This window comes from Pristiophorus japonicus, chromosome 18 (genome assembly GCF_044704955.1).
Source record: "Pristiophorus japonicus isolate sPriJap1 chromosome 18, sPriJap1.hap1, whole genome shotgun sequence".
Lineage (NCBI taxonomy): Eukaryota > Metazoa > Chordata > Chondrichthyes > Pristiophoridae > Pristiophorus > Pristiophorus japonicus.
The window spans coordinates 111250520-111263013 of record NC_091994.1 but is presented as its reverse complement, the minus strand read 5'-3'; the positions used below and the strand labels follow the sequence as shown (position 1 = coordinate 111263013).

Genomic DNA, 12494 nt, shown 5'->3' with positions numbered 1-12494 from the left:
TCGCCAAGGCTTCTTCGGCAGCACCTCCCAAACCCGCGACCTCTATCACCTAGAAGGACAAGGGCAGCAGATGCATGGGAACATCACCACCTCCACGTTCCCCTCCCAGTCACACACCATCCTGACTTGGAAATATATCGGCCGTTCCTTCATCGTCGCTGGGTCAAAACCCTGGAACTCCCTCCCTAACAGCACTGTGGGAGCACCTTCACCACACGGACTGCAGTGGTTCAAGAAGGTGGCTCACCACCACCTTCTCAAGGGCAATTGGGGATGGGCAATAAATGCCAGCTTTGCCAGCGACGCCCACATCCCAGGAATCAATAAAAGAAAACATGGACCACTACGGTTCTCTGAAAGCCCTGGTGGCTGATAGGTTCTGCTTTGATCTGAGACTCAAATTGGTCGTCATCGAGGAAATGGGTTCCCACTATAGCTTTAGGCTTCATGTGGGACATGGTCGACCTTCAGCGGCCCTGTCTGGTCATCTTGCCCTTTCCCGCATTGCCTGGCAAGACGGGGCTAACCGTAAATTGCATTACAAGTGATGTTACGCAACTCTAGTATTTCCATCCGCATCCCTTGTCAATTTCAAGTCAGTTTTAGGAAATAAGAGTTGATCATCAGCCTGTATTCAAGGTTGATGCAGAGGCTCAGAGTATCAGGAGGTAAATTGCTGCAATAAAATATAAATAACTTTTAAATAAGCACTTAGCAGGAAATAAGCGCAAATAAGTCCGAAGGGGACCAGTGCACTTTAATTTTACGCATTTTTCAATACAAATGAGAAACAGGGCAGAAAAGCAGATAGCATCTGTGACTTTAGTAATGCTGTTGATTTAGACAGAAATGTATAAAAATGCACAGAGCTGCAGATTTCATAATCCTGAGACAAAACAGAACACGCCAAGCTCATTGCAATATTGGTGATTAGGTAAAGCAATAATAAATGGCCTAATCAAATAGTACATTGAGGTATATTTAAAGAGCACGAGTTGCATAGTTTTATAAAGAGAGGAAACATAATATTAAATCAGTATGATATGTCATGGCATGAAAGTGTTTTGCATTACATTTTTGGAGCATGACTTCACATAGGTACTAAGACAAACACACCCATTCCACAGGTAGTTAATAATGCATAAACAACAGAAAAACACAAAAAAAACAGAAGGAATTTCTCGCGCTGTTTGGAACACTTTCAGTTTGAACAGGAAATGATTTCGTATTGTTTAAAATAAAGAAAAAGCAGCACTTTTATGGTCTTTGATCGAAGTGCACTTTAGTGACTATAAATTCAGTTGGTTTGAAGTGGAATTGTACGATTAAAGTTCAATAGGCTGTTTGTCTAGAGACTGCCAGTAATATATATATATATTTTTTGCGGGATAAAGTTTGTCGTGCTAATTGCCGGAGACAATAACCATATGAATCACATTAAAAAAGGGTGTGTCTCCATAATGAGGTGCTTTTGCCATGACAACCTCCACCTTTCTCATTATGTGGAAGTTAAACCAATACTTTAGTGGCTGCTTATTAAATATTTTAAAATCCACGTCGCAAAGCCGTATTAATTAAAGAACTTGTTCATGCCACTTTTTTTTCTCTCTCTTTTTAAACCCTATTTGTACCATTTTATGATCTCAAAGTCAACAATTCTGTGACTTGTTGATAGGGGCTAAGAAAAGCAAAGCCATTTCCTCATAAGATGGACTTTGACTCAGAACCGAGGCAAATACTTCACAAACTGCTCAGAATGCATTCTTTGCAGTCTTTTTACTTGTTCTAAAGAAAATAGAAAATTCCTTTGAACTAATGTGCGATTTGGGAGATAAAGAGAATAGGATATCATCAGAACGAGGTTGATTTGATCTCAGTCTGCTGCAATAGTCGTTGCGTCTTATAAAATTCCAGTTTTCTCGAGCATCCCTGATTATAATCGCTCAACCATTGGTGGCCGTGCCTTCTGTTGCCTGGACCCCAAGCTCTGGAACTCCCTCCTAAACCTCTCCGCCTCTCTACCTCTCTTTCCTCCTTCAAGACGCTCCTTAAAACCTACCTCTCTGACCAAGCTTTTGGTCACTGCCCTGATTTCTCCTTATGCGGCTCCGTGTCGAATCTTTTTCTTTCACAACACTCCTGTGAAGCACCTTGGGATGTTTCACTATGTCAAAGGTGCTATATAAATACAAGTTGTTGTTGTTTTCAGCAAACTTGGACCACTGTAGAACGTTGTCAGGACTGATGGGGCTAACCCACCCACTAACCCCATGCACATTGACAAGGAAATCCTTTACTTTCTGAACCAAATTCTGTTTGCAATAAAATTGTGTTTGAATTCTAGTAGCTTTGTTATGACACTTCTAAGATATTATTTTGAAGCTGTCAGAATGTAATCTTTTTAGCCTATCTCTAGATTTTGTTGTCCATTTCCTCTCCTCCCTTGAATGGATTTCTTGTTTTCGCACATCAGCGACCATGAAGAATCCAACCTATGCTGATGCCACCAGTGCCAATCTGAGGTTATTCAAAGAAAACCTCACCTTGGCTTTTGGTGGAATGAAGCAGATGGCCCTGACTTCTTCTGGGAAGACTCCTCCAATCAAAACCATCTGTTCAAAACCATCCAATTGTGGCAAGCAAATGCAAATGGCTGGCAGCCTTGGGACTCAAACTTTCCCGTGGCCCACAGGCCAACCCACTGTTTTTAATATTCTGCCTAACGTCAATAATTCAACAGCCTCGGTCTAAGTGATGCAAACCTGAGGACCTGGGGGATAATAGTGGATAGTGCTGGACTGCCAACGTGACCTCGGGACAGGGAACGGTCCCTACACCGGAGTAGGTAGGTCCAAGGCCCAATATCGAGTGAACATAAGGAATAGGAGCAGGATTCGGCCCCTCGAGCCTGCTCCGCCATTCAATATGAGGAAGAATTTCTTCAATGTGTGGAATTCTCTGCCCCAGAGAGCTGTGGAGGCTGGGTCATTAAATATATTTAAAGTGGAGATAGACAGATTTTTGAGCAATGGGAATCAAGGGTCATGGGGAGTGGGCGGGGAAGTGGAGCTGAGTCCATGATTGGATCAGCCATGATCGTATTAAATGGCAGAGCAGGCTCGAGGGGCCGTTTGGCCTACTCCTGCTCCTATTTCTTATTTTCTTATGTTCTTACGATCGTGGCTGATCTGATCATGGACTCAGCTCCACTTCCCTGCCCGCTCCCCATGACCCTCGACTCCCTTATCGTTCAAAAATCTGTCTATCTCCACCTTAAATATATTCAATGACCCAGCCTCCACAGCTCTCTGGGGCAGAGAATTCCTCTGAGAGAAGAAATTCCTCCTCATCTCAGTTCTAAATGGGTGACCTCTTATTCTGAAACTATGCCCCCTAGTTCTAGACTCCCCATGAGGGGAAATATCCTCTCTCCATCTACCGAGTGTGCCTCGGGCCTCATTTAAATTAGGCCGGTGAGCTGCAGACGCTTGCTTGTGCATCTCCAGCCAGCTTGGCAGCAAAGCGGAGGTAAATTGCAGACCGCCTTGGGTAGGTCCTGGGGCGAGGGAAGGGGGAGAAGTGGTGATCAAGAAGGGGGGGGAGCAATCGATCGAGAGAAGCCCTCTCTTTGCATATGCAAGGGCCTAACGTGTATTATTGGTGAGGGCCATGACACCAATACTGCAGCCTTTACCAACATGGCACGGAATGTGTGGGTGAACACCGCTTGCCATATTGGACGCTTGCTTAGGTGTCCGTTTTGCGCTTAAAAAATGGGGGCAGCATTAACCAATTTCTAGGGCCTTTTTATCTGTATTGTGCCCGACTCGATGATGTAGACGAGATGTTACTGTTTACGGAGCTCAGTTAAGGCTATTGTAATGTATGCACCTGTGAGGATGCTCACAGGTTGAGTGGGAGTGGCTTAGCCAGTCATGTGATGTTCAAAAGACTCAATAAAACCCCAGCCAGTTGGGCTCGGGGGATCCACGATGAGGCAGGTGGTTGTGAGCCTGGTGGATGAACTGGTAATGTGTAGTGTGATTGTTAAACCTTTTGCTAATAAACTAACTAGTTTTTAATAGCAATGTGTTGCTATGAATTTTTAAGCAAAGAACCCATGAAGCAAATACATTACAGCTATCATAAGAACATTAGAACATAACAAATAGGAACAGGAGAAGGCCATACGGCCCCACGAGCCTACTCCACCATTTAATACGATCATGGCTGATCCGATCATGGACTCAGGTCCATTTCCCTGCCCGCTCCCCATAACTCCTTATCATTTGGACATAGTCCATTTCCCCACATAACCAGAGGACATCGGGACCGAGTTGCCTCACATGTCAAACTACCAGCGATTTCCTACAGTTTCTGTTCACTTGTCTTTTGAGTTGAGGAGGAATTTCACAAAGCTTGGTTTCTGGAAGAGTTTATTTTCAGTCATTTGCCACAAGTTGTTGCCTGGAAATATTAACCGTACACACACTGAGCACATTTGTATGAAATTACTTTTTCCACTGCTTTTAAGAGATGTCAACCTGTTTATTATTAACAGTTTAGTATTTGCACTAAAATGATGAACAAATGAAATGAACAGAGCACATTCGGCATTCATACAGTGACATGCACTGTGCGATTTCGAGGCTCAAATAACTTCACAAATTTTCATTCCTATATAGTTTAATATGTATTATTTCCAACTACGTATAAATATCTGGTGTATAACTAATCATCTTTACTACTCTGTGCACTACCCTATATTACATTAACTTCCTGTATAAATGTAATTTTTTTCTCAAAGTTAATGTGCAAGCTGTACGTGGCTTGTTAAAAGAAGCAGTCTTTGTGGCTGAATAGTTTTCTCTCATTTCATACATTCTTGTGTTCCTATTCTTATTGCAACATCTTAATAAAATAATGGCATTAAAGGTATATCAGTGGGCGTTTGTGGCTGCTACAGACTCCAGAAAGTCTGTGCAGATTTAACCAAACTGAAGAATTGTGTGCTGGGTGTGGTTATTATTATGGATTACACTGTTCTTTATGCAAATGATTAAAATGTGTGGGCCAATAATCCTCAGCCAATGATTCCTTTTAACACCAATACCTAATTACAGTGCACTCCACTCCTGGCTGGCCTCCCATGCTCTACCCTATACTTTGAGGTCATCCAAAACTCTGCTGCTCGTGTCCTAACTTGCACCAAGTCCCGCTCACCCATCACCCCCTGTGCTCGCTGACCTACATTAGCTCCCGGTTAAGCAACGCCTCGATTTCAAAATTCTCATCCCTCCATGGCCTCGCCCCTCCCTATCTCTGTAATCTCCTTCAGCCCCACAACCCCACCGAGATATCTGCGCTCCTCTAATTCTGCCCTCTTGAGCATCTCTGATTATAATCACTCAACCATTAGTGGCCGTGCCTTCTGTTGCCTGGGCCCCAGGCTCTGGAACTCCCTGCCTAAACCCCTCTGCCTCTCTACCTCTCTTTCCTCCTTTCAGACGTTCCTTAAAACAACAAATTGTATTTATATGGCGCCTTTTAACGTAGTAAAATGTCTCAAGACACTTCACAGGAGTGTTAAAAACCAACCTCTTTGACCAAGTCATCTGCCCTAATTTCTTATGCGGTTCGGTGCCAAATGTTTTGCCTTCTAACGCTCCTGTGAAGCACCTTGGGGTGTTTTACTACGTCAAAAGTGCTATGTAAATACAAGTTGTTGTTGTTGCAATAAATACTTCCACCTCAAACAGCCCTGCAGGATGTGTGTGTCCGTGCAATGGGTGAGCACGCTGTGAAATGAAAGGGGTTCCTGAACAGGGTCCAAGATGCCTCTTCAGTGGCCAAGACTCAGTCGCTGTCTTGATTGCCCCGTGTTCCAAGAATGCCCAGTGTCAACGGTACATGTTGGAACTGAATACTGAGACTGATCGCAGCTCATTGTGTATGGTTCGTTCGAAAACAACGTATTTTGCCCCATTGTTGAAACATACAAAATTCTGACAGGGTAGATGCAGGGAGGATGTTTCCCCTGGCTGGGGAGTCTAGAACCAGGGGTCACAGTCTCAGAATAAGGAGTCAGCCATTTAGGACTGAGATGAGGAGAAATTTTTTCACTCAAAGGGTGGTGAATCTCTGGAATTCTCTACCCCCAGAGGACTAGGGAGGCTCAATCTTAGAGTATATTCAAGACAGAGATAGATCAGGTGATCTTATCGAAATGTATAAGATTATGAGGGGGCTTGACAAGGTGGATGCAGAGAGGAGAGGATAGAGAGGACACTGATAGGGGAGACTTGAACTCGGGGGCATAATCTTAGAATAAGGGATCGCCCATTTAAAACTGAGATGAGGAGGAATTTCTTCTCTCAGAGGGTTGTAAATCTGTGGAATTTGCTGCCTCAGAGAGCTGTGGAAGCTGGGACATTGAATAAATTTAAGACAGAGATAGACAGTTTCTTAACCGATAAGGGAATAAAGGGTTATGGAGAGCGGGCAGGGAAGTGGACCTGAGTCCATGATCGGATCAGCCATGATCGTATTAAGAACATAAGAAATAGGAACAGGAGTAGACCATACGGCCCCTCGAGCCTGCTCCGCCATTCAATAAGATCATGGCTGATCTGATCATGGACTCGGGTCCACTTCCCTGCCCGTTCCCCATAACCCCTTATCCCCTTATTGGTTAAGAAACGGAATAAATTTAAGACCGAAATAGACAATGTCCCAGCTTCCACAGCTCTCTGAGGCAGCGAATTCCACAGATTTACAACTCTCAGAGAAGAAATTTCTCCTCATCTCTGTTTTAAATGGGCGGTCCCTTATTCTAAGATTATGCCCCCGAGTTCAAGTCTCCCCTATCAGTGGAAACAACTTTGCATCCACCTTGTCAAGCCCCCTCATAATCTTATACGTTTCGATAAGATCACCTCTCATTCTTCTGAATTCCAATGAGTAGGGGCCCAACCTCCTCAACCTTTCCTCATAAGTCAACCCCCTCATCCCCGGAATCAACCTGGTGAACGTTCTCTGAAATGCCTCCAAAGCAAGTATATCCTTTCATAAATATGCAAACCAAATCTGCTGCAGTATCCCAGGTGTGGCCTCACCAAAACCTTGTATAGCTGTAGCAAAACTTCTCTGCTTTTATACTCCAACCCCTTTGCAATAAAGGCCAAGATACCATTGGCCTTCCTGATCATAGAAACATAGAAAATAGGTGCAGGAGTAGGCCATTTGGCCCTTCGAGCCTGCACCGCCATTCAATGAGTTCATGGCTGAACATACAACTTCAGTACCCCATTCCTGCTTTCTCGCCATACCCCTTGATCCCCCTAGTAGTAAGGACTACATCTAACTCCTTTTTGAATATATTTAGTGAATTGGCCTCAACAACTTTCTGTGGTAGAGAATTCCACAGGTTCACCACTCTCTGGGTGAAGAAGTTTCTCCTCATCTCGGTCCTAAATGGCTTACCCCTTATCCTTAGACTGTGACCCCTGGTTCTGGACTTCCCCAACATTGGGAACATTCTTCCTGCATCTAACCTGTCTAAACCCGTCAGAATTTTAAACATTTCTATGAGATCCCCTCTCATTCTTCTGAACTCTAGTGAATACAAGCCCAGTTGATCCAGTCTTTCTTGATATGTCAGTCCCGCCATCCCGGGAATCAGTCTGGTGAACCTTCGCTGCACTCCCTCAATAGCAAGAATGTCCTTCCTCAAGTTAGGAGACCAAAACTGTACACAATACTCCAGGTGTGGCCTCACCAAGGCCCTGTACAACTGTAGCAACACCTCCCTGCCCCTGTACTCAAATCCCCTCGCTATGAAGGCCAACGTGCCACTTGCTTTCTTAACCGCCTGCTGTACCTGCATGCCAACCTTCAATGACTGATGAACCATGACACCCAGGTCTCGTTGCACCTCCCCTTTTCCTAATCTGTCACCATTCAGATAATAGTCTGTCTCTCTGTTTTTACCACCAAAGTGGATAGCCTCACATTTATCCACATTATACTTCATCTGCCATGCATTTGCCCACTCACCTAACCTATCCAAGGCCTCATAGCATCCTCCTCGCAGCTCACACTGCCACCCAACTTAGTGTCATCCGCAAATTTGGAGATACTACATTTAATCCCCTCGTCTAAATCATGAATGTACAATGTAAACAGCTGGGGCCCCAGCACAGAACCTTGCGGTACCCCACTAATCACTGCCTGCCATTCTGAAAAGTACCCATTTACTCCTACTCTTTGCTTCCTGTCTGCCAACCAGTTCTCAATCCACGTCAGCACACTATCCCCAATCCCATGTGCTTTAACTTTGCACATTACTCTCTTGTGTGGGACCTTGTCGAAAGCCTTCTGAAAGTCCAAATACACCACATCAACTGGTTCTCCCTTGTCCACTCTACTGGAAACATCCTAAAAAATTCCAGAAGATTTGTCAAGCATGATTTCCCTTTCACAAATCCATGCTGACATGGACCTATCATGTCACCTCTTTCCAAATGCGCTGCTATGACATCTTTAATAATTGATTCCATCATTTTACCCACTACCGATGTCAGGCTGACCAGTCTATAATTCCCTGTTTTCTCTCTCCCTCCTTTTTAAAAAAGTGGGGTTACATTCGCTACCCTCCACTCCATAGGAACTGATCCAGAGTCTATGGAATGTTGGAAAATCACTGTCAATGTATCCGCTATTTCCAAGGCCACCTCCTTAAGTACTCTGGGATGCAGACCATCAGGCCCTGGGGATTTATCAGCCTTCAATCCCATCAATTTCCCCAACACTATTTCCCAACTAATAAGGATTTCCCTCAGTTCCTCCTTCTTACTAGACCCCTTTTATAACACCTTGCTGTACCTGCATACTATCCTTTTGTGTTAAATGGTGGAGCAGGCTCGAGGGGCCGTATGGCCTACTCCTACTACTATTATTTATGTTCTTATGATAGATTTTTGGATATTAAGGGAAGCAAGGCATATGGGGATAGTGCATGAAAGTGGAGTTGAGGTAGAAGATCAGCCATAATCTGATTGAATGGCACAGCAGGCTCGAGGAGCCGAATGGCTGACTCCTGCTCCTAATTCTTATGTTTCCCGGAATTTTAGGAAGTCTCATTTGTGAACTCTTGGTTAATTTTGTCCTGATTTGTTCAGAAAGGTACTTGAAACTGATCTGAAGGGTGGGGGTTGTGGCGCGGGCAGGGGGGGGGGAGCGGCATATATTTGCTTCGTGGGCTCTTTGCTTTAGAATTCATAGCAACACATTGCTATTAAGAATCAGTTGATTTATTAACAAAGGTTTAACAATCACACTACACGTTACCAGTTCATCCACCAGGCTCACAGCTACATACCTCATCGTGGATGACCTAGACCCAACTGGCTGGGATTTTATTGAGTCTTGTGAACATTACGTGATTGGCTGAGCCACTCACAATGCAACAGCTCTACAAACCTGTGAGCATACTCACAGATGCATACATTACAGGGTGGGCTGGCGGGGGGGGATGTTGGAGGGTGGGGTGGTGCAGGGTGGTGGGGCCAGGAGGGATAGAGGAGCAGTGGTTTTTGACCTTGCTTTGGTAACTAGAGCTTGAGGTGGACGATTGCGGAACATTTGGTCTTCTGGGTCATCTCTTAATTCTTTTCTTCTAACACTCAATGCATTTTCTGTCAGGGGGGATTGTGGAGGCAATGAATTCTGCAAGGGTTACCAAATCCTTGTCATTCCTGGTTGAGGCAACGGCTCAATTATTGATTAGTTTGGACCTCTTGATCAAGATAATACTAACGAGACATATTTGGAATAATTAATGGGATCAATTTTCAGTTTTCCTGACAAAATGGCTCCTCTCTTTGATATTTCCCACTCTCAGCCCACCAGTAGATGACTCAAACTGTGCTGTTCTTTGTGGGATGGAGTATGGTGACAATATGCACAGTTTGCATCTATCATTATATCGGAAATACCAGTAATGAATAATTTCAGCTGATATCTAAATGACTCTGGATGGGAATCAGCTGTCAGACTCTGAGCATCTAAATTTTCTTCTAATGCAAATATTGTAGCAAAATGATTCTGGCAAACACCAGGAAGACATAACGGCTTCCATCCATCACCATCAGTTTGATAACATTACAGGGATCTAACTTACCTAACCTTTTCAGTTCTTCATTTTTGTTACCAATAAAAGAATTACATATCTCAGCAAGTTATTCATCTGATTCTAAGGAAAGGTTAGATTAGTCTCTCGATAGGCACAAGTCATATCCCTCCAGTTTGACACTGTCTCCACCTCAGGCTTCAGAAATGGTTTACTTTAATATTTTTCACTGCTTTAGTTTGTCTTGTAAATCCCTCATAACTAACAGCCGAACCCACAGATTCCCTCCTTTAGTTGAGGGCTTGCGGGGGGGGGGGGGGTGGGGGGGGGAACATATTGGGGACCAACAAGATGTCCTAGGAATCATAGAGACTTGCATTTATATAGCGCCTTTCACAACCTCAGGACGTCCCTATGCACTTTTTTACAACCAGATCAGCCATGATCTTATTGAATGGCGGAGCAGGCTCGAGGGGCCAAGTGGCCGACTCCTGCTCCTAATTCTTATGTTCAATGAAGTGTAGTCACTGTTGAAATGCGGCAGCCAATTTGCACACAGCAAGCTCCCACAAACAGCTATGTGATAATGACCAGATAATCTGTTTTTTTGTTATGTTGATTGAGGGATCATTATTGGCCAGGACACCAGGGATAACTCCCCTGCTCTTCTTCGAAATAGTGCCATGGGATCTTTTACATCCAACTGAGAGGGCAGACAGGGCCTCGATTTAACGTCTCATCTGAAAGACGGCACCTCCGACAGTGCCGCATTCCCTCAGCACTGCCCCTCCGACAGTGTAGCGCTACCTCAGCACTGCCCCTCCGACAGTGCAGCACTCCCTCAGCATTGCTCCTCTGACAGTGCAGCACTCCCTCAGCACTGCATTGGGAGTGTCAGCCTAAATTTTTGTGCTCAAGTCCCTGGGGTGGGACTTGAACCCACAACCTTCTGACTCAGAGGCGAGAGTGCTACCCACTGAGGCACAGCTCCTTTAAATATTCTTTCAGATTTTCCAAAATTTATCAGAAGTGTCTCCCTCTCCCCTCCCGCCCCCTCTCCCCGAAGCACCCCACTGTGGCTGGTGCCTCGGCCAATGACTGGTGGTGTCCGTAAATAGCTGCAGCCCACTCAATACGGACAGGAACATTCTGACCCATGAGGTTCTGATCGGGCAATCCCACCCCCAGACATTGAAATCAGTTGGACATCCTCCGTGTTCAGTCATTTGACCCATTGAGTGGAACTTCAAAATGCCACAATCGAATAGTAATTTTACAAAACATTTTCCCCCACAGATGAAGAAATATTTATCTGTTTGTAGTCTGTCGTGGATGTAACATGGACACCAGCATTGGTTAGTGCAGAACAACCTCCTCTAACGTAAGAGCTGTATGAGGCTTGGGTACAACTAGTGAAGACCAGGTAAGACTTCACAGATCACCGTCGACCCAATAGATTATTTGTTGAAGCTGCATTCGCGTCGTAAGCACAGTACGGAGGAAAATTATTAATGGCAGAGAATTAGTCAATAGCCTGCTGTAATATACAAATGGAAACAATGATTGGTCTTAACTTTGCATAATATGAGCAGTATTTTTTAAATACATAAAACTGCTTTGCCAAGACATTGGGCACTTAATAGCTTTCCTCTGCATTACAGAATTATAAGAATTAGGAGTTTGAATTCTGCACTGAGAATAATATTGAGGGCAGGGAATATATCACATCTGGTCAGATTGAATATTATTTGTATCATTTTAATTGGAATCAGCTGCTTTGGGCTGGGTCAGCCCATTTTCTGCAGTGGGTTTCTTTGTGACATCTCTTGTCTGAGTCCTTCAAAAAAAACGTAACAAAGGCTTTAAGAAACCCATCTCCAACCAAAGAGGAATAGGAATGGTCACAGTGGAGGGCAGTACAGCCGGTATTCCCATTAACACCATTGTGGCAAATCTTGAAATAATGTTTAAAGGGGCCGCAAGATGGAGCAAGGCTGCAAACAGATCCAGATCGAGAGCTGGTATAGGTAAACTATCCCTTCCTATCCTGGTTCTAATCCGTCTTTGCAATGTATTTGCTTCGTGGGTTCTTTGCTTAAAGATTCATAGCAACACATTGCTATTAAGAACCAATTGGTTTATTAACAAAGGTTTAACAATCACACTACACATTACCAGTTCATCCACCAGGCTCACAACTGCATACCTCATCGTGGATGACCTAGATCCAACTGGCCGGTGTTTTATTGAGGCTTGTGAGCATCATGTGACTGGCTAAGCCACTCACAGTGCAACAGCTCTACAAACCTGTGAGCATGCTCAGAGGTGCGTACATGACAGTCTTGAACCTATTAGTTGAGGTGCA

General features: G+C 44.3%; 1 protein-coding gene across 4 annotated transcripts in view; it reads left to right on the top strand.

Annotated features, from left to right (window-relative positions):
- Positions 1-12494, top strand: part of casz1 (castor zinc finger 1) — a 520923-nt gene that overhangs the window by 84424 nt on the left and 424005 nt on the right. For 3 of the 4 annotated variants that reach the window (XM_070860582.1, XM_070860578.1, XM_070860577.1), the window contains one exon: positions 11426-11552. The exons of the other annotated variant lie outside the window; for it this stretch is intronic. The gene's annotated coding sequence lies outside the window, so the exon portion shown is untranslated. The remainder of the gene's footprint in view (positions 1-11425; positions 11553-12494) is intronic. 4 annotated transcript variants of the gene reach the window in all.